This window comes from Rattus norvegicus, chromosome 1, assembly GCF_036323735.1.
Source record: "Rattus norvegicus strain BN/NHsdMcwi chromosome 1, GRCr8, whole genome shotgun sequence".
NCBI lineage: Eukaryota > Metazoa > Chordata > Mammalia > Rodentia > Muridae > Rattus > Rattus norvegicus.
The window spans coordinates 119446008-119471047 of NC_086019.1; the positions used below are offsets into that span (position 1 = coordinate 119446008).

The window sequence follows — 25040 nt, forward strand, 5'->3', positions numbered from 1 at the left end:
CCGCAAGTGGTCCTCAAAGAGACTAAGTAGTGCTTGTTACCCTGGCTCCCTGGTTGGGCCTCAGCGTAATCCTATTGAGCATGATTTTTATGTCATCATTCTGTTCTTGACTTTCTGTTGTCATCATTGACCCAGACACAGGTAGGACACAACTGTCAATAATGTAATTTCACCTGCACCATTGCTTACCTTGGCTGCCAACACTGCCTCAGAATTTGAATCCTCACTTGCAAGTGCAGAGGGTACAAGGGCACAGCGCTCTTGTGTGGAATAAGGGTAGACCTAGCTTGAATTTGAAGACTGTCCTCTCTAAAAAGGAAAGAGCAAGATGTGAGGGCAATTGTATCCCTTCAGTTCATACGATCATATTAATTTTAAGGAGGCTGTTTAAGAAGTCTAATGTATGATGCCACTTAGCAGAATCCCTCTTGCAACATCCACTTCCATGCTGACATTCCCAACACATGGAAAGTTACTTCCCTAAGCGATCAATAGGTCAATAGGTACCCAAAACCAAATCATTGATGAAGGGGATGACACATACTCTTTGTCATATACACCGATCAAATCTTTCAATCGATAAACATTGTCAGAAACCAAGGCAAAGGTGAATTTACCTGAGTAATATTGGAAGGACAATACACGAACAGTTACGTATACTTTAATCAAATTTTCATGAGACTTGTGCATTTCAGATTTTATGTGCTAGGCTATGTTCATTCCTCCCCATTTCCATACTGCATGGTAACAATCAGTTCCCACAGCTGGTAAGTGAATGCTGAAGAGAATCTGTTGCCCAGAAGAAAGCAACAGGTATTTTGGCCATGAATCCCTGAGCGTTAGCACTCAGTGATTGCCATGTGATGAAACTCAGAATGTGACCAAAATTCGTGTGACTAGATCAGTTGGTGTTTGCAAGTATCCCATTGACATCACGTTCCTCTGTCCCAAGAGCTCCAGAAACCATCTCCTTGATAGCATTTGTTTTCTGATGAATACTGAAGTAAATTATAGTAAGATCAAGAATGAAGCTGTGTGATGACACATAGAAGGAATTGGTAGCCAAAGCCACACCTTCAACTTCAATCTACCCTACTGGCTAGGTTCCCTGTGGCCTGAGAGTTTCGTGAAAAATTACGCGAAGCTCCCTTTGGGGCAATAATTCTTGGAGTGTCTTTTGATGCAGAAAATTTATCGCCAATTTCTTCATCTCTAAACTAAAGTCTTATTCCTGGGTTCCCCTTGCCATTGGAAATCCATCTCTGTGCACCAGCTTTGATTTGTGAGCCTGTGTGTGGACTGAAATTTCTCCAAATTCAAAAGGTATATTCATATTCCAGATCCCTCCATTTGTGTAGATAGTATCATCTAGGATCTCTTCCAAGATATTCAATTTTATGGCTGTATGAACTACAGGTAGAAAGGAACTTCTCTACATTTTTAATAGTGCAGTTCAAAGGGACAAAACATACTGAGAAGTGAAATTCATTTCTGACTGGGATTGCATTATTTTTAATTAAGAAACCTTTGATGGGCTGAAATTATTGGTCAAAATACTGAGGAATATCTTATAGGAATTTCACTCCATTAATCGTGATCATTTCACTCACCTGGGAATAGTGATCCACTGGACCGCAGGGGTGATGCCAGGTGACTGCAAGACATCAGAGCAGAGAGGGTAATGATGACAGGGTTGGTGTTGCAGACTTGCACACAAGCAGATTATGAGATTAGGTGCTAGTTGGCAGGCAGTGTTTGCCAGCACAGTTGCACTAAGATTGTCCAGGTTCCCACAGAGGGAAAAGAGCACAAGGTCATCAGAGCAGCTCAGATGAGTCCCGCAAGTGGTCCTCAAAGAGACTAAGTAGTGCTTGTTACCCTGGCTCCCTGGTTGGGCCTCAGCGTAATCCTATTGAGCATGATTTTTATGTCATCATTCTGTTCTTGACTTTCTGTTGTCATCATTGACCCAGACACAGGTAGGACACAACTGTCAATAATGTAATTTCACCTGCACCATGGCTTACCTTGGCTGCCAACACTGCCTCAGAATTTGAATCCTCACTTGCAAGTGCAGAGGGTACAAGGGCACAGCGCTCTTGTGTGGAATAAGGGTAGACCTAGCTTGAATTTGAAGACTGTCCTCTCTAAAAAGGAAAGAGCAAGATGTGAGGGCAATTGTATCCCTTCAGTTCATACAATCATGTTAATTTTAAGGAGGCTGTTTAAGAAGTCTAATGTATGATGCCACTTAGCAGAATCCCTCTTGCAACATCCACTTCCATGCTGACATTCCCAACACATGGAAAGTTACTTCCCTAAGCGATCAATAGGTCAATAGGTACCCAAAACCAAATCATTGATGAAGGGGATGACACATGCTCTTTGTCATATACACCGATCAAATCTTTCAATCGCTAAACATTGTCAGAAACCAAGGCAAAGGTGAATTTACCTGAGTAATATTGGAAGGACAATACACGAACAGTTACGTATACTTTAATCCAATTTTCATGAGACTTGTGCATTTCAGATTTTATGTGCTAGGCTATGTTCATTCCTCCCCATTTCCATACTGCATGGTAACAATCAGTTCCCACAGCTGGTAAGTGAATGCTGAAGAGAATCTGTTGCCCAGAAGAAAGCAACAGGTATTTTGGCCATGAATCCCTGAGCGTTAGCACTCAGTGATTGCCATGTGATGAAACTCAGAATGTGACCAAAATTCGTGTGACTAGATCAGTTGGTGTTTGCAAGTATCCCATTGACATCACGTTCCTCTGTCCCAAGAGCTCCAGAAACCATCTCCTTGATAGCATTTGTTTTCTGATGAATACTGAAGTAAATTATAGTAAGATCAAGAATGAAGCTGTGTGATGACACATAGAAGGGAATTGGTAGCCAAAGCCACACCTTCAACTTCAATCTACCCTACTGGCTAGGTTCCCTGTGGCCTGAGAGTTTCGTGAAAAATTACGCGAAGCTCCCTTTGGGGCAATAATTCTTGGAGTGTCTTTTGATGCAGAAAATTTATCGCCAATTTCTTCATCTCTAAACTAAAGTCTTATTCCTGGGTTCCCCTTGCCATTGGAAATCCATCTCTGTGCACCAGCTTTGATTTGTGAGCCTGTGTGTGGACTGAAATTTCTCCAAATTCAAAAGGTATATTCATATTCCAGATCCCTCCATTTGTGTAGATAGTATCATCTAGGATCTCTTCCAAGATATTCAATTTTATGGCTGTATGAACTACAGGTAGAAAGGAACTTCTCTACATTTTTAATAGTGCAGTTCAAAGGGACAAAACATACTGAGAAGTGAAATTCATTTCTGACTGGGATTGCATTATTTTTAATTAAGAAACCTTTGATGGGCTGAAATTATTGGTCAAAATACTGAGGAATATCTTATAGGAATTTCAATCCATTAATCGTGATCATTTCACTCACCTGGGAATAGTGATCCACTGGACCGCAGGGGTGATGCCAGGTGACTGCAAGACATCAGAGCAGAGAGGGTAATGATGACAGGGTTGGTGTTGCAGACTTGCACACAAGCAGATTATGAGATTAGGTGCTAGTTGGCAGGCAGTGTTTGCCAGCACAGTTGCACTAAGATTGTCCAGGTTCCCACAGAGGGAAAAGAGCACAAGGTCATCAGAGCAGCTCAGATGAGTCCCGCAAGTGGTCCTCAAAGAGACTAAGTAGTGCTTGTTACCCTGGCTCCCTGGTTGGGCCTCAGCGTAATCCTATTGAGCATGATTTTTATGTCATCATTCTGTTCTTGACTTTCTGTTGTCATCATTGACCCAGACACAGGTAGGACACAACTGTCAATAATGTAATTTCACCTGCACCATGGCTTACCTTGGCTGCCAACACTGCCTCAGAATTTGAATCCTCACTTGCAAGTGCAGAGGGTACAAGGGCACAGCGCTCTTGTGTGGAATAAGGGTAGACCTAGCTTGAATTTGAAGACTGTCCTCTCTAAAAAGGAAAGAGCAAGATGTGAGGGCAATTGTATCCCTTCAGTTCATACAATCATGTTAATTTTAAGGAGGCTGTTTAAGAAGTCTAATGTATGATGCCACTTAACAGAATCCCTCTTGCAACATCCACTTCCATGCTGACATTCCCAACACATGGAAAGTTACTTCCCTAAGCGATCAATAGGTCAATAGGTACCCAAAACCAAATCATTGATGAAGGGGATGACACATGCTCTTTGTCATATACACCGATCAAATCTTTCAATCGCTAAACATTGTCAGAAACCAAGGCAAAGGTGAATTTACCTGAGTAATATTGGAAGGACAATACACGAACAGTTACGTATACTTTAATCCAATTTTCATGAGACTTGTGCATTTCAGATTTTATGTGCTAGGCTATGTTCATTCCTCCCCATTTCCATACTGCATGGTAACAATCAGTTCCCACAGCTGGTAAGTGAATGCTGAAGAGAATCTGTTGCCCAGAAGAAAGCAACAGGTATTTTGGCCATGAATCCCTGAGCGTTAGCACTCAGTGATTGCCATGTGATGAAACTCAGAATGTGACCAAAATTCGTGTGACTAGATCAGTTGGTGTTTGCAAGTATCCCATTGACATCACGTTCCTCTGTCCCAAGAGCTCCAGAAACCATCTCCTTGATAGCATTTGTTTTCTGATGAATACTGAAGTAAATTTTAGTAAGATCAAGAATGAAGCTGTGTGATGACACATAGAAGGGAATTGGTAGCCAAAGCCACACCTTCAACTTCAATCTACCCTACTGGCTAGGTTCCCTGTGGCCTGAGAGTTTCGTGAAAAATTTCGCGAAGCTCCCTTTGGGGCAATAATTCTTGGAGTGTCTTTTGATGCAGAAAATTTATCGCCAATTTCTTCATCTCTAAACTAAAGTCTTATTCCTGGGTTCCCCTTGCCATTGGAAATCCATCTCTGTGCACCAGCTTTGATTTGTGAGCCTGTGTGTGGACTGAAATTTCTCCAAATTCAAAAGGTATATTCATATTCCAGATCCCTCCATTTGTGTAGATAGTATCATCTAGGATCTCTTCCAAGATATTCAATTTTATGGCTGTATGAACTACAGGTAGAAAGGAACTTCTCTACATTTTTAATAGTGCAGTTCAAAGGGACAAAACATACTGAGAAGTGAAATTCATTTCTGACTGGGATTGCATTATTTTTAATTAAGAAACCTTTGATGGGCTGAAATTATTGGTCAAAATACTGAGGAATATCTTATAGGAATTTCAATCCATTAATCGTGATCATTTCACTCACCTGGGAATAGTGATCCACTGGACCGCAGGGGTGATGCCAGGTGACTGCAAGACATCAGAGCAGAGAGGGTAATGATGACAGGGTTGGTGTTGCAGACTTGCACACAAGCAGATTATGAGATTAGGTGCTAGTTGGCAGGCAGTGTTTGCCAGCACAGTTGCACTAAGATTGTCCAGGTTCCCACAGAGGGAAAAGAGCACAAGGTCATCAGAGCAGCTCAGATGAGTCCCGCAAGTGGTCCTCAAAGAGACTAAGTAGTGCTTGTTACCCTGGCTCCCTGGTTGGGCCTCAGCGTAATCCTATTGAGCATGATTTTTATGTCATCATTCTGTTCTTGACTTTCTGTTGTCATCATTGACCCAGACACAGGTAGGACACAACTGTCAATAATGTAATTTCACCTGCACCATGGCTTACCTTGGCTGCCAACACTGCCTCAGAATTTGAATCCTCACTTGCAAGTGCAGAGGGTACAAGGGCACAGCGCTCTTGTGTGGAATAAGGGTAGACCTAGCTTGAATTTCAAGACTGTCCTCTCTAAAAAGGAAAGAGCAAGATGTGAGGGCAATTGTATCCCTTCAGTTCATACAATCATATTAATTTTAAGGAGGCTGTTTAAGAAGTCTAATGTATGATGCCACTTAGCAGAATCCCTCTTGCAACATCCACTTCCATGCTGACATTCCCAACACATGGAAAGTTACTTCCCTAAGCGATCAATATGTCAATAGGTACCCAAAACCAAATCATTGATGAAGGGGATGACACATGCTCTTGATCATATACACCGATCAAATCTTTCAATTGCTAAACATTGTCAGAAACCAAGGCAAAGGTGAATTTACCTGAGTAATATTGGAAGGACAATACACGAACAGTTACGTATACTTTAATCAAATTTTCATGAGACTTGTGCATTTCAGATTTTATGTGCTAGGCTATGTTCATTCCTCCCCATTTCCATACTGCATGGTAACAATCAGTTCCCACAGCTGGTAAGTGAATGCTGAAGAGAATCTGTTGCCCAGAAGAAAGCAACAGGTATTTTGGCCATGAATCCCTGAGCGTTAGCACTCAGTGATTGCCATGTGATGAAACTCAGAATGTGACCAAAATTCGTGTGACTAGATCAGTTGGTGTTTGCAATTATCCCATTGACATCACGTTCCTCTGTCCCAAGAGCTCCAGAAACCATCTCCTTGATAGCATTTGTTTTCTGATGAATACTGAAGTAAATTTTAGTAAGATCAAGAATGAAGCTGTGTGATGACACATAGAAGGGAATTGGTAGCCAAAGCCACACCTTCAACTTCAATCTACCCTACTGGCTAGGTTCCCTGTAGCCTGAGAGTTTCGTGAAAAATTTCGCGAAGCTCCCTTTGGGGCAATAATTCTTGGAGTGTCTTTTGATGCAGAAAATTTATCGCCAATTTCTTCATCTCTAAACTAAAGTCTTATTCCTGGGTTCCCCTTGCCATTGGAAATCCATCTCTGTGCACCAGCTTTGATTTGTGAGCCTGTGTGTGGACTGAAATTTCTCCAAATTCAAAAGGTATATTCATATTCCAGATCCCTCCATTTGTGTAGATAGTATCATCTAGGATCTCTTCCAAGATATTCAATTTTATGGCTGTATGAACTACAGGTAGAAAGGAACTTCTCTACATTTTTAATAGTGCAGTTCAAAGGGACAAAACATACTGAGAAGTGAAATTCATTTCTGACTGGGATTGCATTATTTTTAATTAAGAAACCTTTGATGGGCTGAAATTATTGGTCAAAATACTGAGGAATATCTTATAGGAATTTCACTCCATTAATCGTGATCATTTCACTCACCTGGGAATAGTGATCCACTGGACCGCAGGGGTGATGCCAGGTGACTGCAAGACATCAGAGCAGAGAGGGTAATGATGACAGGGTTGGTGTTGCAGACTTGCACACAAGCAGATTATGAGATTAGGTGCTAGTTGGCAGGCAGTGTTTGCCAGCACAGTTGCACTAAGATTGTCCAGGTTCCCACAGAGGGAAAAGAGCACAAGGTCATCAGAGCAGCTCAGATGAGTCCCGCAAGTGGTCCTCAAAGAGACTAAGTAGTGCTTGTTACCCTGGCTCCCTGGTTGGGCCTCAGCGTCATCCTATTGAGCATGATTTTTATGTCATCATTCTGTTCTTGACTTTCTGTTGTCATCATTGACCCAGACACAGGTAGGACACAACTGTCAATAATGTAATTTCACCTGCACCATTGCTTACCTTGGCTGCCAACACTGCCTCAGAATTTGAATCCTCACTTGCAAGTGCAGAGGGTACAAGGGCACAGCGCTCTTGTGTGGAATAAGGGTAGACCTAGCTTGAATTTGAAGACTGTCCTCTCTAAAAAGGAAAGAGCAAGATGTGAGGGCAATTGTATCCCTTCAGTTCATACGATCATATTAATTTTAAGGAGGCTGTTTAAGAAGTCTAATGTATGATGCCACTTAGCAGAATCCCTCTTGCAACATCCACTTCCATGCTGACATTCCCAACACATGGAAAGTTACTTCCCTAAGCGATCAATAGGTCAATAGGTACCCAAAACCAAATCATTGATGAAGGGGATGACACATGCTCTTTGTCATATACACCGATCAAATCTTTCAATCGATAAACATTGTCAGAAACCAAGGCAAAGGTGAATTTACCTGAGTAATATTGGAAGGACAATACACGAACAGTTACGTATACTTTAATCAAATTTTCATGAGACTTGTGCATTTCAGATTTTATGTGCTAGGCTATGTTCATTCCTCCCCATTTCCATACTGCATGGTAACAATCAGTTCCCACAGCTGGTAAGTGAATGCTGAAGAGAATCTGTTGCCCAGAAGAAAGCAACAGGTATTTTGGCCATGAATCCCTGAGTGTTAGCACTCAGTGATTGCCATGTGATGAAACTCAGAATGTGACCAAAATTCGTGTGACTAGATCAGTTGGTGTTTGCAAGTATCCCATTGACATCACGTTCCTCTGTCCCAAGAGCTCCAGAAACCATCTCCTTGATAGCATTTGTTTTCTGATGAATACTGAAGTAAATTATAGTAAGATCAAGAATGAAGCTGTGTGATGACACATAGAAGGGAATTGGTAGCCAAAGCCACACCTTCAACTTCAATCTACCCTACTGGCTAGGTTCCCTGTGGCCTGAGAGTTTCGTGAAAAATTACGCGAAGCTCCCTTTGGGGCAATAATTCTTGGAGTGTCTTTTGATGCAGAAAATTTATCGCCAATTTCTTCATCTCTAAACTAAAGTCTTATTCCTGGGTTCCCCTTGCCATTGGAAATCCATCTCTGTGCACCAGCTTTGATTTGTGAGCCTGTGTGTGGACTGAAATTTCTCCAAATTCAAAAGGTATATTCATATTCCAGATCCCTCCATTTGTGTAGATAGTATCATCTAGGATCTCTTCCAAGATATTCAATTTTATGGCTGTATGAACTACAGGTAGAAAGGAACTTCTCTACATTTTTAATAGTGCAGTTCAAAGGGACAAAACATACTGAGAAGTGAAATTCATTTCTGACTGGGATTGCATTATTTTTAATTAAGAAACCTTTGATGGGCTGAAATTATTGGTCAAAATACTGAGGAATATCTTATAGGAATTTCACTCCATTAATCGTGATCATTTCACTCACCTGGGAATAGTGATCCACTGGACCGCAGGGGTGATGCCAGGTGACTGCAAGACATCAGAGCAGAGAGGGTAATGATGACAGGGTTGGTGTTGCAGACTTGCACACAAGCAGATTATGAGATTAGGTGCTAGTTGGCAGGCAGTGTTTGCCAGCACAGTTGCACTAAGATTGTCCAGGTTCCCACAGAGGGAAAAGAGCACAAGGTCATCAGAGCAGCTCAGATGAGTCCCGCAAGTGGTCCTCAAAGAGACTAAGTAGTGCTTGTTACCCTGGCTCCCTGGTTGGGCCTCAGCGTAATCCTATTGAGCATGATTTTTATGTCATCATTCTGTTCTTGACTTTCTGTTGTCATCATTGACCCAGACACAGGTAGGACACAACTGTCAATAATGTAATTTCACCTGCACCATTGCTTACCTTGGCTGCCAACACTGCCTCAGAATTTGAATCCTCACTTGCAAGTGCAGAGGGTACAAGGGCACAGCGCTCTTGTGTGGAATAAGGGTAGACCTAGCTTGAATTTGAAGACTGTCCTCTCTAAAAAGGAAAGAGCAAGATGTGAGGGCAATTGTATCCCTTCAGTTCATACAATCATGTTAATTTTAAGGAGGCTGTTTAAGAAGTCTAATGTATGATGCCACTTAGCAGAATCCCTCTTGCAACATCCACTTCCATGCTGACATTCCCAACACATGGAAAGTTACTTCCCTAAGCGATCAATAGGTCAATAGGTACCCAAAACCAAATCATTGATGAAGGGGATGACACATGCTCTTTGTCATATACACCGATCAAATCTTTCAATCGCTAAACATTGTCAGAAACCAAGGCAAAGGTGAATTTACCTGAGTAATATTGGAAGGACAATACACGAACAGTTACGTATACTTTAATCCAATTTTCATGAGACTTGTGCATTTCAGATTTTATGTGCTAGGCTATGTTCATTCCTCCCCATTTCCATACTGCATGGTAACAATCAGTTCCCACAGCTGGTAAGTGAATGCTGAAGAGAATCTGTTGCCCAGAAGAAAGCAACAGGTATTTTGGCCATGAATCCCTGAGCGTTAGCACTCAGTGATTGCCATGTGATGAAACTCAGAATGTGACCAAAATTCGTGTGACTAGATCAGTTGGTGTTTGCAAGTATCCCATTGACATCACGTTCCTCTGTCCCAAGAGCTCCAGAAACCATCTCCTTGATAGCATTTGTTTTCTGATGAATACTGAAGTAAATTATAGTAAGATCAAGAATGAAGCTGTGTGATGACACATAGAAGGGAATTGGTAGCCAAAGCCACACCTTCAACTTCAATCTACCCTACTGGCTAGGTTCCCTGTGGCCTGAGAGTTTCGTGAAAAATTACGCGAAGCTCCCTTTGGGGCAATAATTCTTGGAGTGTCTTTTGATGCAGAAAATTTATCGCCAATTTCTTCATCTCTAAACTAAAGTCTTATTCCTGGGTTCCCCTTGCCATTGGAAATCCATCTCTGTGCACCAGCTTTGATTTGTGAGCCTGTGTGTGGACTGAAATTTCTCCAAATTCAAAAGGTATATTCATATTCCAGATCCCTCCATTTGTGTAGATAGTATCATCTAGGATCTCTTCCAAGATATTCAATTTTATGGCTGTATGAACTACAGGTAGAAAGGAACTTCTCTACATTTTTAATAGTGCAGTTCAAAGGGACAAAACATACTGAGAAGTGAAATTCATTTCTGACTGGGATTGCATTATTTTTAATTAAGAAACCTTTGATGGGCTGAAATTATTGGTCAAAATACTGAGGAATATCTTATAGGAATTTCAATCCATTAATCGTGATCATTTCACTCACCTGGGAATAGTGATCCACTGGACCGCAGGGGTGATGCCAGGTGACTGCAAGACATCAGAGCAGAGAGGGTAATGATGACAGGGTTGGTGTTGCAGACTTGCACACAAGCAGATTATGAGATTAGGTGCTAGTTGGCAGGCAGTGTTTGCCAGCACAGTTGCACTAAGATTGTCCAGGTTCCCACAGAGGGAAAAGAGCACAAGGTCATCAGAGCAGCTCAGATGAGTCCCGCAAGTGGTCCTCAAAGAGACTAAGTAGTGCTTGTTACCCTGGCTCCCTGGTTGGGCCTCAGCGTAATCCTATTGAGCATGATTTTTATGTCATCATTCTGTTCTTGACTTTCTGTTGTCATCATTGACCCAGACACAGGTAGGACACAACTGTCAATAATGTAATTTCACCTGCACCATGGCTTACCTTGGCTGCCAACACTGCCTCAGAATTTGAATCCTCACTTGCAAGTGCAGAGGGTACAAGGGCACAGCGCTCTTGTGTGGAATAAGGGTAGACCTAGCTTGAATTTGAAGACTGTCCTCTCTAAAAAGGAAAGAGCAAGATGTGAGGGCAATTGTATCCCTTCAGTTCATACAATCATGTTAATTTTAAGGAGGCTGTTTAAGAAGTCTAATGTATGATGCCACTTAACAGAATCCCTCTTGCAACATCCACTTCCATGCTGACATTCCCAACACATGGAAAGTTACTTCCCTAAGCGATCAATAGGTCAATAGGTACCCAAAACCAAATCATTGATGAAGGGGATGACACATGCTCTTTGTCATATACACCGATCAAATCTTTCAATCGCTAAACATTGTCAGAAACCAAGGCAAAGGTGAATTTACCTGAGTAATATTGGAAGGACAATACACGAACAGTTACGTATACTTTAATCCAATTTTCATGAGACTTGTGCATTTCAGATTTTATGTGCTAGGCTATGTTCATTCCTCCCCATTTCCATACTGCATGGTAACAATCAGTTCCCACAGCTGGTAAGTGAATGCTGAAGAGAATCTGTTGCCCAGAAGAAAGCAACAGGTATTTTGGCCATGAATCCCTGAGCGTTAGCACTCAGTGATTGCCATGTGATGAAACTCAGAATGTGACCAAAATTCGTGTGACTAGATCAGTTGGTGTTTGCAAGTATCCCATTGACATCACGTTCCTCTGTCCCAAGAGCTCCAGAAACCATCTCCTTGATAGCATTTGTTTTCTGATGAATACTGAAGTAAATTTTAGTAAGATCAAGAATGAAGCTGTGTGATGACACATAGAAGGGAATTGGTAGCCAAAGCCACACCTTCAACTTCAATCTACCCTACTGGCTAGGTTCCCTGTGGCCTGAGAGTTTCGTGAAAAATTTCGCGAAGCTCCCTTTGGGGCAATAATTCTTGGAGTGTCTTTTGATGCAGAAAATTTATCGCCAATTTCTTCATCTCTAAACTAAAGTCTTATTCCTGGGTTCCCCTTGCCATTGGAAATCCATCTCTGTGCACCAGCTTTGATTTGTGAGCCTGTGTGTGGACTGAAATTTCTCCAAATTCAAAAGGTATATTCATATTCCAGATCCCTCCATTTGTGTAGATAGTATCATCTAGGATCTCTTCCAAGATATTCAATTTTATGGCTGTATGAACTACAGGTAGAAAGGAACTTCTCTACATTTTTAATAGTGCAGTTCAAAGGGACAAAACATACTGAGAAGTGAAATTCATTTCTGACTGGGATTGCATTATTTTTAATTAAGAAACCTTTGATGGGCTGAAATTATTGGTCAAAATACTGAGGAATATCTTATAGGAATTTCAATCCATTAATCGTGATCATTTCACTCACCTGGGAATAGTGATCCACTGGACCGCAGGGGTGATGCCAGGTGACTGCAAGACATCAGAGCAGAGAGGGTAATGATGACAGGGTTGGTGTTGCAGACTTGCACACAAGCAGATTATGAGATTAGGTGCTAGTTGGCAGGCAGTGTTTGCCAGCACAGTTGCACTAAGATTGTCCAGGTTCCCACAGAGGGGAAAGAGCACAAGGTCATCAGAGCAGCTCAGATGAGTCCCGCAAGTGGTCCTCAAAGAGACTAAGTAGTGCTTGTTACCCTGGCTCCCTGGTTGGGCCTCAGCGTAATCCTATTGAGCATGATTTTTATGTCATCATTCTGTTCTTGACTTTCTGTTGTCATCATTGACCCAGACACAGGTAGGACACAACTGTCAATAATGTAATTTCACCTGCACCATGGCTTACCTTGGCTGCCAACACTGCCTCAGAATTTGAATCCTCACTTGCAAGTGCAGAGGGTACAAGGGCACAGCGCTCTTGTGTGGAATAAGGGTAGACCTAGCTTGAATTTCAAGACTGTCCTCTCTAAAAAGGAAAGAGCAAGATGTGAGGGCAATTGTATCCCTTCAGTTCATACAATCATATTAATTTTAAGGAGGCTGTTTAAGAAGTCTAATGTATGATGCCACTTAGCAGAATCACTCTTGCAACATCCACTTCCATGCTGACATTCCCAACACATGGAAAGTTACTTCCCTAAGCGATCAATAGGTCAATAGGTACCCAAAACCAAATCATTGATGAAGGGGATGACACATGCTCTTGATCATATACACCGATCAAATCTTTCAATTGCTAAACATTGTCAGAAACCAAGGCAAAGGTGAATTTACCTGAGTAATATTGGAAGGACAATACACGAACAGTTACGTATACTTTAATCAAATTTTCATGAGACTTGTGCATTTCAGATTTTATGTGCTAGGCTATGTTCATTCCTCCCCATTTCCATACTGCATGGTAACAATCAGTTCCCACAGCTGGTAAGTGAATGCTGAAGAGAATCTGTTGCCCAGAAGAAAGCAACAGGTATTTTGGCCATGAATCCCTGAGCGTTAGCACTCAGTGATTGCCATGTGATGAAACTCAGAATGTGACCAAAATTCGTGTGACTAGATCAGTTGGTGTTTGCAATTATCCCATTGACATCACGTTCCTCTGTCCCAAGAGCTCCAGAAACCATCTCCTTGATAGCATTTGTTTTCTGATGAATACTGAAGTAAATTTTAGTAAGATCAAGAATGAAGCTGTGTGATGACACATAGAAGGGAATTGGTAGCCAAAGCCACACCTTCAACTTCAATCTACCCTACTGGCTAGGTTCCCTGTAGCCTGAGAGTTTCGTGAAAAATTTCGCGAAGCTCCCTTTGGGGCAATAATTCTTGGAGTGTCTTTTGATGCAGAAAATTTATCGCCAATTTCTTCATCTCTAAACTAAAGTCTTATTCCTGGGTTCCCCTTGCCATTGGAAATCCATCTCTGTGCACCAGCTTTGATTTGTGAGCCTGTGTGTGGACTGAAATTTCTCCAAATTCAAAAGGTATATTCATATTCCAGATCCCTCCATTTGTGTAGATAGTATCATCTAGGATCTCTTCCAAGATATTCAATTTTATGGCTGTATGAACTACAGGTAGAAAGGAATTTCTCTACATTTTTAATAGTGCAGTTCAAAGGGACAAAACATACTGAGAAGTGAAATTCATTTCTGACTGGGATTGCATTATTTTTAATTCAGAAACCTTTGATGGGCTGAAATTATTGGTCAAAATACTGAGGAATATCTTATAGGAATTTCAATCCATTAATCGTGATCATTTCACTCACCTGGGAATAGTGATCCACTGGACCGCAGGGGTGATGCCAGGTGACTGGAAGACATCAGAGCAGAGAGGGTAATGATGACAGGGTTGGTGTTGCAGACTTGCACACAAGCAGATTATGAGATTAGGTGCTAGTTGGCAGGCAGTGTTTGCCAGTACAGTTGCACTAAGATTGTCCAGGTTCCCACAGAGGGAAAAGAGCACAAGGTCATCAGAGCAGCTCAGATGAGTCCCGCAAGTGGTCCTCAAAGAGACTAAGTAGTGCTTGTTACCCTGGCTCCCTGGTTGGGCCTCAGCGTAATCCTATTGAGCATGATTTTTATGTCATCATTCTGTTCTTGACTTTCTGTTGTCATCATTGACCCAGACACAGGTAGGACACAACTGTCAATAATGTAATTTCACCTGCACCATTGCTTACCTTGGCTGCCAACACTGCCTCAGAATTTGAATCCTCACTTGCAAGTGCAGAGGGTACAAGGGCACAGCGCTCTTGTGTGGAATAAGGGTAGACCTAGCTTGAATTTGAAGACTGTCCTCTCTAAAAAGGAAAGAGCAAGATGTGAGGGCAATTGTATCCCTTCAGTTCATACAATCATATTAATTTTAAGGAGGCTGTTTAAGAAGTCTAATGTATGATGCCACTTAGCAGAATCACTCTTGCAACATCCACTTCCATGCTGACATGCCCAACACATGGAAAGTTACTTCCCTAAGCGATCAATAGGTCAATAGGTACCCAAAACCAAATCATTGATGAAGGGGATGACACATGCTCTTTGTCATATACACCGATCAAATCTTTCAATCGCTAAACATTGTCAGAAACCAAGGCAAAGGTGAATTTACCTGAGTAATATTGGAAGGACAATACACGAACAGTTACGTATACTTTAATCCAATTTTCATGAGACTTGTGCATTTCAGATTTTATGTGCTAGGCTATGTTCATTCCTCCCCATTTCCATACTGCATGGTAACAATCAGTTCCCACAGCTGGTAAGTGAATGCTGAAGAGAATCTGTTGCCCAGAAGAAAGCAACAGGTATTTTGGCCATGAATCCCTGAGCGTTAGCACTCAGTGATTGCCATGTGATGAAACTCAGAATGTGACCAAAATTCGTGTGACTAGATCAGTTGGTGTTTGCAAGTATCCCATTGACATCACGTTCCTCTGTCCCAAGAGCTCCAGAAACCATCTCCTTGATAGCATTTGTTTTCTGATGAATACTGAAGTAAATTTTAGTAAGATCAAGAATGAAGCTGTGTGATGACACATAGAAGGGAATTGGTAGCCAAAGCCACACCTTCAACTTCAATCTACCCTACTGGCTAGGTTCCCTGTGGCCTGAGAGTTTCGTGAAAAATTTCGCGAAGCTCCCTTTGGGGCAATAATTCTTGGAGTGTCTTTTGATGCAGAAAATTTATCGCCAATTTCTTCATCTCTAAACTAAAGTCTTATTCCTGGGTTCCCCTTGCCATTGGAAATCCATCTCTGTGCACCAGCTTTGATTTGTGAGCCTGTGTGTGGACTGAAATTTCTCCAAATTCAAAAGGTATATTCATATTCCAGATCCCTCCATTTGTGTAGATAGTATCATCTAGGATCTCTTCCAAGATATTCAATTTTATGGCTGTATGAACTACAGGTAGAAAGGAACTTCTCTACATTTTTAATAGTGCAGTTCAAAGGGACAAAACATACTGAGAAGTGAAATTCATTTCTGACTGGGATTGCATTATTTTTAATTAAGAAACCTTTGATGGGCTGAAATTATTGGTCAAAATACTGAGGAATATCTTATAGGAATTTCACTCCATTAATCGTGATCATTTCACTCACCTGGGAATAGTGATCCACTGGACCGCAGGGGTGATGCCAGGTGACTGCAAGACATCAGAGCAGAGAGGGTAATGATGACAGGGTTGGTGTTGCAGACTTGCACACAAGCAGATTATGAGATTAGGTGCTAGTTGGCAGGCAGTGTTTGCCAGCACAGTTGCACTAAGATTGTCCAGGTTCCCACAGAGGGAAAAGAGCACAAGGTCATCAGAGCAGCTCAGATGAGTCCCGCAAGTGGTCCTCAAAGAGACTAAGTAGTGCTTGTTACCCTGGCTCCCTGGTTGGGCCTCAGCGTAATCCTATTGAGCATGATTTTTATGTCATCATTCTGTTCTTGACTTTCTGTTGTCATCATTGACCCAGACACAGGTAGGACACAACTGTCAATAATGTAATTTCACCTGCACCATTGCTTACCTTGGCTGCCAACACTGCCTCAGAATTTGAATCCTCACTTGCAAGTGCAGAGGGTACAAGGGCACAGCGCTCTTGTGTGGAATAAGGGTAGACCTAGCTTGAATTTGAAGACTGTCCTCTCTAAAAAGGAAAGAGCAAGATGTGAGGGCAATTGTATCCCTTCAGTTCATACGATCATATTAATTTTAAGGAGGCTGTTTAAGAAGTCTAATGTATGATGCCACTTAGCAGAATCCCTCTTGCAACATCCACTTCCATGCTGACATTCCCAACACATGGAAAGTTACTTCCCTAAGCGATCAATAGGTCAATAGGTACCCAAAACCAAATCATTGATGAAGGGGATGACACATGCTCTTTGTCATATACACCGATCAAATCTTTCAATCGATAAACATTGTCAGAAACCAAGGCAAAGGTGAATTTACCTGAGTAATATTGGAAGGACAATACACGAACAGTTACGTATACTTTAATCAAATTTTCATGAGACTTGTGCATTTCAGATTTTATGTGCTAGGCTATGTTCATTCCTCCCCATTTCCATACTGCATGGTAACAATCAGTTCCCACAGCTGGTAAGTGAATGCTGAAGAGAATCTGTTGCCCAGAAGAAAGCAACAGGTATTTTGGCCATGAATCCCTGAGCGTTAGCACTCAGTGATTGCCATGTGATGAAACTCAGAATGTGACCAAAATTCGTGTGACTAGATCAGTTGGTGTTTGCAAGTATCCCATTGACATCACGTTCCTCTGTCCCAAGAGCTCCAGAAACCATCTCCTTGATAGCATTTGTTTTCTGATGAATACTGAAGTAAATTATAGTAAGATCAAGAATGAAGCTGTGTGATGACACATAGAAGGGAATTGGTAGCCAAAGCCACACCTTCAACTTCAATCTACCCTACTGGCTAGGTTCCCTGTGGCCTGAGAGTTTCGTGAAAAATTACGCGAAGCTCCCTTTGGGGCAATAATTCTTGGAGTGTCTTTTGATGCAGAAAATTTATCGCCAATTTCTTCATCTCTAAACTAAAGTCTTATTCCTGGGTTCCCCTTGCCATTGGAAATCCATCTCTGTGCACCAGCTTTGATTTGTGAGCCTGTGTGTGGACTGAAATTTCTCCAAATTCAAAAGGTATATTCATATTCCAGATCCCTCCATTTGTGTAGATAGTATCATCTAGGATCTCTTCCAAGATATTCAATTTTATGGCTGTATGAACTACAGGTAGAAAGGAACTTCTCTACATTTTTAATAGTGCAGTTCAAAGGGACAAAACATACTGAGAAGTGAAATTCATTTCTGACTGGGATTGCATTATTTTTAATTAAGAAACCTTTGATGGGCTGAAATTATTGGTCAAAATACTGAGGAATATCTTATAGGAATTTCAATCCATTAATCGTGATCATTTCACTCACCTGGGAATAGTGATCCACTGGACCGCAGGGGTGATGCCAGGTGACTGCAAGACATCAGAGCAGAGAGGGTAATGATGACAGGGTTGGTGTTGCAGACTTGCACACAAGCAGATTATGAGATTAGGTGCTAGTTGGCAGGCAGTGTTTGCCAGCACAGTTGCACTAAGATTGTCCAGGTTCCCACAGAGGGAAAAGAGCACAAGGTCATCAGAGCAGCTCAGATGAGTCCCGCAAGTGGTCCTCAAAGAGACTAAGTAGTGCTTGTTACCCTGGCTCCCTGGTTGGGCCTCAGCGTAATCCTATTGAGCATGATTTTTATGTCATCATTCTGTTCTTGACTTTCTGTTGTCATCATTGACCCAGACACAGGTAGGACACAACTGTCAATAATGTAATTTCACCTGCACCATTGCTTACCTTGGCTGCCAACACTGCCTCAGAATTTGAATCCTCACTTGCAAGTGCAGAGGGTACAAGGGCACAGCGCTCTTGTGTGGAATAAGGGTAGACCTAGCTTGAATTTGAAGACTGTCCTCTCTAAAAAGGAAAGAGCAAGATGTGAGGGCAATTGTATCCCTTCAGTTCATACAATCATGTTAATTTTAAGGAGGCTGTTTAAGAAGTCTAATGTATGATGCCACTTAACAGAATCCCTCTTGCAACATCCACTTCCATGCTGACATTCCCAACACATGGAAAGTTACTTCCCTAAGCGATCAATAGGTCAATAGGTACCCAAAACCAAATCATTGATGAAGGGGATGACACATGCTCTTTGTCATATACACCGATCAAATCTTTCAATCGCTAAACATTGTCAGAAACCAAGGCAAAGGTGAATTTACCTGAGTAATATTGGAAGGACAATACACGAACAGTTACGTATACTTTAATCCAATTTTCATGAGACTTGTGCATTTCAGATTTTATGTGCTAGTCTATGTTCATTCCTCCCCATTTCCATACTGCATGGTAACAATCAGTTCCCACAGCTGGTAAGTGAATGCTGAAGAGAATCTGTTGCCCAGAAGAAAGCAACAGGTATTTTGGCCATGAATCCCTGAGCGTTAGCACTCAGTGATTGCCATGTGATGAAACTCAGAATGTGACCAAAATTCGTGTGACTAGATCAGTTGGTGTTTGCAAGTATCCCATTGACATCACGTTCCTCTGTCCCAAGAGCTCCAGAAACCATCTCCTTGATAGCATTTGTTTTCTGATGAATACTGAAGTAAATTTTAGTAAGATCAAGAATGAAGCTGTGTGATGACACATAGAAGGGAATTGGTAGCCAAAGCCACACCTTCAACTTCAATCTACCCTACTGGCTAGGTTCCCTGTGGCCTGAGAGTTTCGTGAAAAATTTCGCGAAGCTCCCTTTGGGGCAATAATTCTTGGAGTGTCTTTTGATGCAGAAAATTTATCGCCAATTTCTTCATCTCTAAACTAAAGTCTTATTCCTGGGTTCCCCTTGCCATTGGAAATCCATCTCTGTGCACCAGCTTTGATTTGTGAGCCTGTGTGTGGACTGAAATTTCTCCAAATTCAAAAGGTATATTTATATTCCAGATCCCTCCATTTGTGTAGATAGTATCATCTAGGATCTCTTCCAAGATATTCAATTTTATGGCTGTATGAACTACAGGTAGAAAGGAACTTCTCTACATTTTTAATAGTGCAGTTCAAAGGGACAAAACATACTGAGAAGTGAAATTCATTTCTGACTGGGATTGCATTATTTTTAATTAAGAAACCTTTGATGGGCTGAAATTATTGGTCAAAATACTGAGGAATATCTTATAGGAATTTCAATCCATTAATCGTGATCATTTCACTCACCTGGGAATAGTGATCCACTGGACCGCAGGGGTGATGCCAGGTGACTGCAAGACATCAGAGCAGAGAGGGTAATGATGACAGGGTTGGTGTTGCAGACTTGCACACAAGCAGATTATGAGATTAGGTGCTAGTTGGCAGGCAGTGTTTGCCAGCACAGTTGCACTAAGATTGTCCAGGTTCCCACAGAGGGAAAAGAGCACAAGGTCATCAGAGCAGCTCAGATGAGTCCCGCAAGTGGTCCTCAAAGAGACTAAGTAGTGCTTGTTACCCTGGCTCCCTGGTTGGGCCTCAGCGTAATCCTATTGAGCATGATTTTTATGTCATCCTTCTGTTCTTGACTTTCTGTTGTCATCATTGACCCAGACACAGGTAGGACACAACTGTCAATAATGTAATTTCACCTGCACCATGGCTTACCTTGGCTGCCAACACTGCCTCAGAATTTGAATCCTCACTTGCAAGTGCAGAGGGTACAAGGGCACAGCGCTCTTGTGTGGAATAAGGGTAGACCTAGCTTGAATTTCAAGACTGTCCTCTCTAAAAAGGAAAGAGCAAGATGTGAGGGCAATTGTATCCCTTCAGTTCATACAATCATATTAATTTTAAGGAGGCTGTTTAAGAAGTCTAATGTATGATGCCACTTAGCAGAATCCCTCTTGCAACATCCACTTCCATGCTGACATTCCCAACACATGGAAAGTTACTTCCCTAAGCGATCAATAGGTCAATAGGTACCCAAAACCAAATCATTGATGAAGGGGATGACACATGCTCTTGATCATATACACCGATCAAATCTTTCAATTGCTAAACATTGTCAGAAACCAAGGCAAAGGTGAATTTACCTGAGTAATATTGGAAGGACAATACACGAACAGTTACGTATACTTTAATCCAATTTTCATGAGACTTGTGCATTTCAGATTTTATGTGCTAGGCTATGTTCATTCCTCCCCATTTCCATACTGCATGGTAACAATCAGTTCCCACAGCTGGTAAGTGAATGCTGAAGAGAATCTGTTGCCCAGAGGAAAGCAACAGGTATTTTGGCCATGAATCCCTGAGCGTTAGCACTCAGTGATTGCCATGTGATGAAACTCAGAATGTGACCAAAATTCGTGTGACTAGATCAGTTGGTGTTTGCAATTATCCCATTGACATCACGTTCCTCTGTCCCAAGAGCTCCAGAAACCATCTCCTTGATAGCATTTGTTTTCTGATGAATACTGAAGTAAATTTTAGTAAGATCAAGAATGAAGCTGTGTGATGACACATAGAAGGGAATTGGTAGCCAAAGCCACACCTTCAACTTCAATCTACCCTACTGGCTAGGTTCCCTGTAGCCTGAGAGTTTCGTGAAAAATTTCGCGAAGCTCCCTTTGGGGCAATAATTCTTGGAGTGTCTTTTGATGCAGAAAATTTATCGCCAATTTCTTCATCTCTAAACTAAAGTCTTATTCCTGGGTTCCCCTTGCCATTGGAAATCCATCTCTGTGCACCAGCTTTGATTTGTGAGCCTGTGTGTGGACTGAAATTTCTCCAAATTCAAAAGGTATATTCATATTCCAGATCCCTCCATTTGTGTAGATAGTATCATCTAGGATCTCTTCCAAGATATTCAATTTTATGGCTGTATGAACTACAGGTAGAAAGGAATTTCTCTACATTTTTAATAGTGCAGTTCAAAGGGACAAAACATACTGAGAAGTGAAATTCATTTCTGACTGGGATTGCATTATTTTTAATTCAGAAACCTTTGATGGGCTGAAATTATTGGTCAAAATACTGAGGAATATCTTATAGGAATTTCAATCCATTAATCGTGATCATTTCACTCACCTGGGAATAGTGATCCACTGGACCGCAGGGGTGATGCCAGGTGACTGGAAGACATCAGAGCAGAGAGGGTAATGATGACAGGGTTGGTGTTGCAGACTTGCACACAAGCAGATTATGAGATTAGGTGCTAGTTGGCAGGCAGTGTTTGCCAGTACAGTTGCACTAAGATTGTCCAGGTTCCCACAGAGGGAAAAGAGCACAAGGTCATCAGAGCAGCTCAGATGAGTCCCGCAAGTGGTCCTCAAAGAGACTAAGTAGTGCTTGTTACCCTGGCTCCCTGGTTGGGCCTCAGCGTAATCCTATTGAGCATGGTTTTTATGTCATCATTCTGTTCTTGACTTTCTGTTGTCATCATTGACCCAGACACAGGTAGGACACAACTGTCAATAATGTAATTTCACCTGCACCATGGCTTACCTTGGCTGCCAACACTGCCTCAGAATTTGAATCCTCACTTGCAAGTGCAGAGGGTACAAGGGCACAGCGCTCTTGTGTGGAATAAGGGTAGACCTAGCTTGAATTTCAAGACTGTCCTCTCTAAAAAGGAAAGAGCAAGATGTGAGGGCAATTGTATCCCTTCAGTTCATACAATCATATTAATTTTAAGGAGGCTGTTTAAGAAGTCTAATGTATGAGGCCACTTAGCAGAATCACTCTTGCAACATCCACTTCCATGCTGACATTCCCAACACATGGAAAGTTACTTCCCTAAGCGATCAATAGGTCAATAGGTACCCAAAACCAAATCATTGATGAAGGGGATGACACATGCTCTTTGTCATATACACCGATCAAATCTTTCAATTGCTAAACATTGTCAGAAACCAAGGCAAAGGTGAATTTACCTGAGTAATATTGGAAGGACAATACACGAACAGTTACGTATACTTTAATCCAATTTTCATGAGACTTGTGCATTTCAGATTTTATGTGCTAGGCTATGTTCATTCCTCCCCATTTCCATACTGCATGGTAACAATCAGTTCCCACAGCTGGTAAGTGAATGCTGAAGAGAATCTGTTGCCCAGAGGAAAGCAACAGGTATTTTGGCCATGAATCCCTGAGCGTTAGCACTCAGTGATTGCCATGTGATGAAACTCAGAATGTGACCAAAATTCGTGTGACTAGATCAGTTGGTGTTTGCAAGTATCCCATTGACATCACGTTCCTCTGTCCCAAGAGCTCCAGAAACCATCTCCTTGATAGCATTTGTTTTCTGATGAATACTGAAGTAAATTTTAGTAAGATCAAGAATGAAGCTGTGTGATGACACATAGAAGGGAATTGGTAGCCAAAGCCACACCTTCAACTTCAATCTACCCTACTGGCTAGGTTCCCTGTGGCCTGAGAGTTTCGTGAAAAATTTCGCGAAGCTCCCTTTGGGGCAATAATTCTTGGAGTGTCTTTTGATGCAGAAAATTTATCGCCAATTTCTTCATCTCTAAACTAAAGTCTTATTCCTGGGTTCCCCTTGCCATTGGAAATCCATCTCTGTGCACCAGCTTTGATTTGTGAGCCTGTGTGTGGACTGAAATTTCTCCAAATTCAAAAGGTATATTCATATTCCAGATCCCTCCATTTGTGTAGATAGTATCATCTAGGATCTCTTCCAAGATATTCAATTTTATGGCTGTATGAACTACAGGTAGAAAGGAACTTCTCTACATTTTTAATAGTGCAGTTCAAAGGGACAAAACATACTGAGAAGTGAAATTCATTTCTGACTGGGATTGCATTATTTTTAATTAAGAAACCTTTGATGGGCTGAAATTATTGGTCAAAATACTGAGGAATATCTTATAGGAATTTCACTCCATTAATCGTGATCATTTCACTCACCTGGGAATAGTGATCCACTGGACCGCAGGGGTGATGCCAGGTGACTGCAAGACATCAGATAAGAGAGGGTAATGATGACAGGGTTGGTGTTGCAGACTTGCACACAAGCAGATTATGAGATTAGGTGCTAGTTGGCAGGCAGTGTTTGCCAGCACAGTTGCACTAAGATTGTCCAGGTTCCCACAGAGGGAAAAGAGCACAAGGTCATCAGAGCAGCTCAGATGAGTCCCGCAAGTGGTCCTCAAAGAGACTAAGTAGTGCTTGTTACCCTGGCTCCCTGGTTGAGCCTCACCGTAATCCTATTGAGCATGATTTTTATGTCATCATTCTGTTCTTGACTTTCTGTTGTCATCATTGACCCAGACACAGGTAGGACACAACTGTCAATAATGTAATTTCACCTGCACCATGGCTTACCTTGGCTGCCAACACTGCTTCAGAATTTGAATCCTCACTTGCAAGTGCAGAGGGTACAAGGGCACAGCGCTCTTGTGTGGAATAAGGGTAGACCTAGCTTGAATTTCAAGACTGTCCTCTCTAAAAAGGAAAGAGCAAGATGTGAGGGCAATTGTATCCCTTCAGTTCATACAATCATATTAATTTGAAGGAGGCTGTTTAAGAAGTCTAATGTATGATGCCACTTAGCAGAATCCCTCTTGCAACATCCACTTCCATGCTGACATTCCCAACACATGGAAAGTTACTTCCCTAAGCGATCAATAGGTCAATAGGTACACAAAACCAAATCATTGATGAAGGGGATGACACATGCTCTTTGTCATATACACCGATCAAATCTTTCAATTGCTAAACATTGTCAGAAACCAAGGCAAAGGTGAATTTACCTGAGTAATATTGGAAGGACAATACACGAACAGTTACGTATACTTTAATCAAATTTTCATGAGACTTGTGCATTTCAGACTTATGTGCTAGGCTATGTTCATTCTTCCCCATTTCTGTACTGTATGGTAACAATCAGTTCCCACAGCCGGTAAGTGAATGCTGAAGAGAATCTGTTGCCCAGAGGAAAGCAACAAGTATTTTGACCATGAATCCCTGAGCATTAGCACTCAGTGATTGCCATGTGATGAAACTCAGAATGTGACCAAAATTCGTGTGACTAGATCAGTTGGTGTTTGCAAGTATCCCATTGACATCACGTTCCTCTGTCCCAAGAGCTCCAGAAACCATCTCCTTGATAGCATTTGTTTTCTGATGAATACTGAAGTAAATTTTAGTAAGATCAAGAATGAAGCTGTGTGATGACACATAGAAGGGAATTGGTAGCCAAATCCACACCTTCAACTTCAATCTACCCTACTGGCTAGGTTCCCTGTGGCCTGAGAGTTTCGTGAAAAA

At 41.7% G+C, this 25040-nt stretch overlaps 14 non-coding genes across 14 annotated transcripts; all 14 read right to left on the minus strand.

The window, feature by feature from the left end:
* Window positions 1-55: 55 nt before the first annotated feature.
* LOC134485324 (small nucleolar RNA SNORD115) lies at window positions 56-133 on the minus strand. The gene has a single exon (XR_010063363.1). It is a non-coding gene; the product is annotated as a small nucleolar RNA SNORD115 (small nucleolar RNA).
* Window positions 134-1893: 1760 nt separating this feature from the next.
* On the minus strand, window positions 1894-1971 carry LOC134485325 (small nucleolar RNA SNORD115). The gene has a single exon (XR_010063364.1). It is a non-coding gene; the product is annotated as a small nucleolar RNA SNORD115 (small nucleolar RNA).
* A 1761-nt stretch (window positions 1972-3732) lies between these two features.
* LOC134485326 (small nucleolar RNA SNORD115) lies at window positions 3733-3810 on the minus strand. Its single transcript, XR_010063365.1, has one exon. It is a non-coding gene; the product is annotated as a small nucleolar RNA SNORD115 (small nucleolar RNA).
* A 1761-nt stretch (window positions 3811-5571) lies between these two features.
* LOC134485327 (small nucleolar RNA SNORD115) lies at window positions 5572-5649 on the minus strand. Its single transcript, XR_010063366.1, has one exon. It is a non-coding gene; the product is annotated as a small nucleolar RNA SNORD115 (small nucleolar RNA).
* A 1761-nt stretch (window positions 5650-7410) lies between these two features.
* LOC134485384 (small nucleolar RNA SNORD115) lies at window positions 7411-7488 on the minus strand. The gene has a single exon (XR_010063423.1). It is a non-coding gene; the product is annotated as a small nucleolar RNA SNORD115 (small nucleolar RNA).
* A 1761-nt stretch (window positions 7489-9249) lies between these two features.
* Window positions 9250-9327, minus strand: LOC134485328 (small nucleolar RNA SNORD115). Its single transcript, XR_010063367.1, has one exon. It is a non-coding gene; the product is annotated as a small nucleolar RNA SNORD115 (small nucleolar RNA).
* Window positions 9328-11088: 1761 nt separating this feature from the next.
* On the minus strand, window positions 11089-11166 carry LOC134485329 (small nucleolar RNA SNORD115). The gene has a single exon (XR_010063368.1). It is a non-coding gene; the product is annotated as a small nucleolar RNA SNORD115 (small nucleolar RNA).
* A 1761-nt stretch (window positions 11167-12927) lies between these two features.
* LOC134485330 (small nucleolar RNA SNORD115) lies at window positions 12928-13005 on the minus strand. The gene has a single exon (XR_010063369.1). It is a non-coding gene; the product is annotated as a small nucleolar RNA SNORD115 (small nucleolar RNA).
* Window positions 13006-14766: 1761 nt separating this feature from the next.
* LOC134485331 (small nucleolar RNA SNORD115) lies at window positions 14767-14844 on the minus strand. Its single transcript, XR_010063370.1, has one exon. It is a non-coding gene; the product is annotated as a small nucleolar RNA SNORD115 (small nucleolar RNA).
* Window positions 14845-16605: 1761 nt separating this feature from the next.
* LOC134485332 (small nucleolar RNA SNORD115) lies at window positions 16606-16683 on the minus strand. Its single transcript, XR_010063371.1, has one exon. It is a non-coding gene; the product is annotated as a small nucleolar RNA SNORD115 (small nucleolar RNA).
* Window positions 16684-18444: 1761 nt separating this feature from the next.
* LOC134485333 (small nucleolar RNA SNORD115) lies at window positions 18445-18522 on the minus strand. Its single transcript, XR_010063372.1, has one exon. It is a non-coding gene; the product is annotated as a small nucleolar RNA SNORD115 (small nucleolar RNA).
* Window positions 18523-20283: 1761 nt separating this feature from the next.
* On the minus strand, window positions 20284-20361 carry LOC134485379 (small nucleolar RNA SNORD115). The gene has a single exon (XR_010063418.1). It is a non-coding gene; the product is annotated as a small nucleolar RNA SNORD115 (small nucleolar RNA).
* Window positions 20362-22122: 1761 nt separating this feature from the next.
* Window positions 22123-22200, minus strand: LOC134485382 (small nucleolar RNA SNORD115). Its single transcript, XR_010063421.1, has one exon. It is a non-coding gene; the product is annotated as a small nucleolar RNA SNORD115 (small nucleolar RNA).
* A 1761-nt stretch (window positions 22201-23961) lies between these two features.
* Window positions 23962-24039, minus strand: LOC134485393 (small nucleolar RNA SNORD115). Its single transcript, XR_010063432.1, has one exon. It is a non-coding gene; the product is annotated as a small nucleolar RNA SNORD115 (small nucleolar RNA).
* Window positions 24040-25040: the final 1001 nt, after the last annotated feature.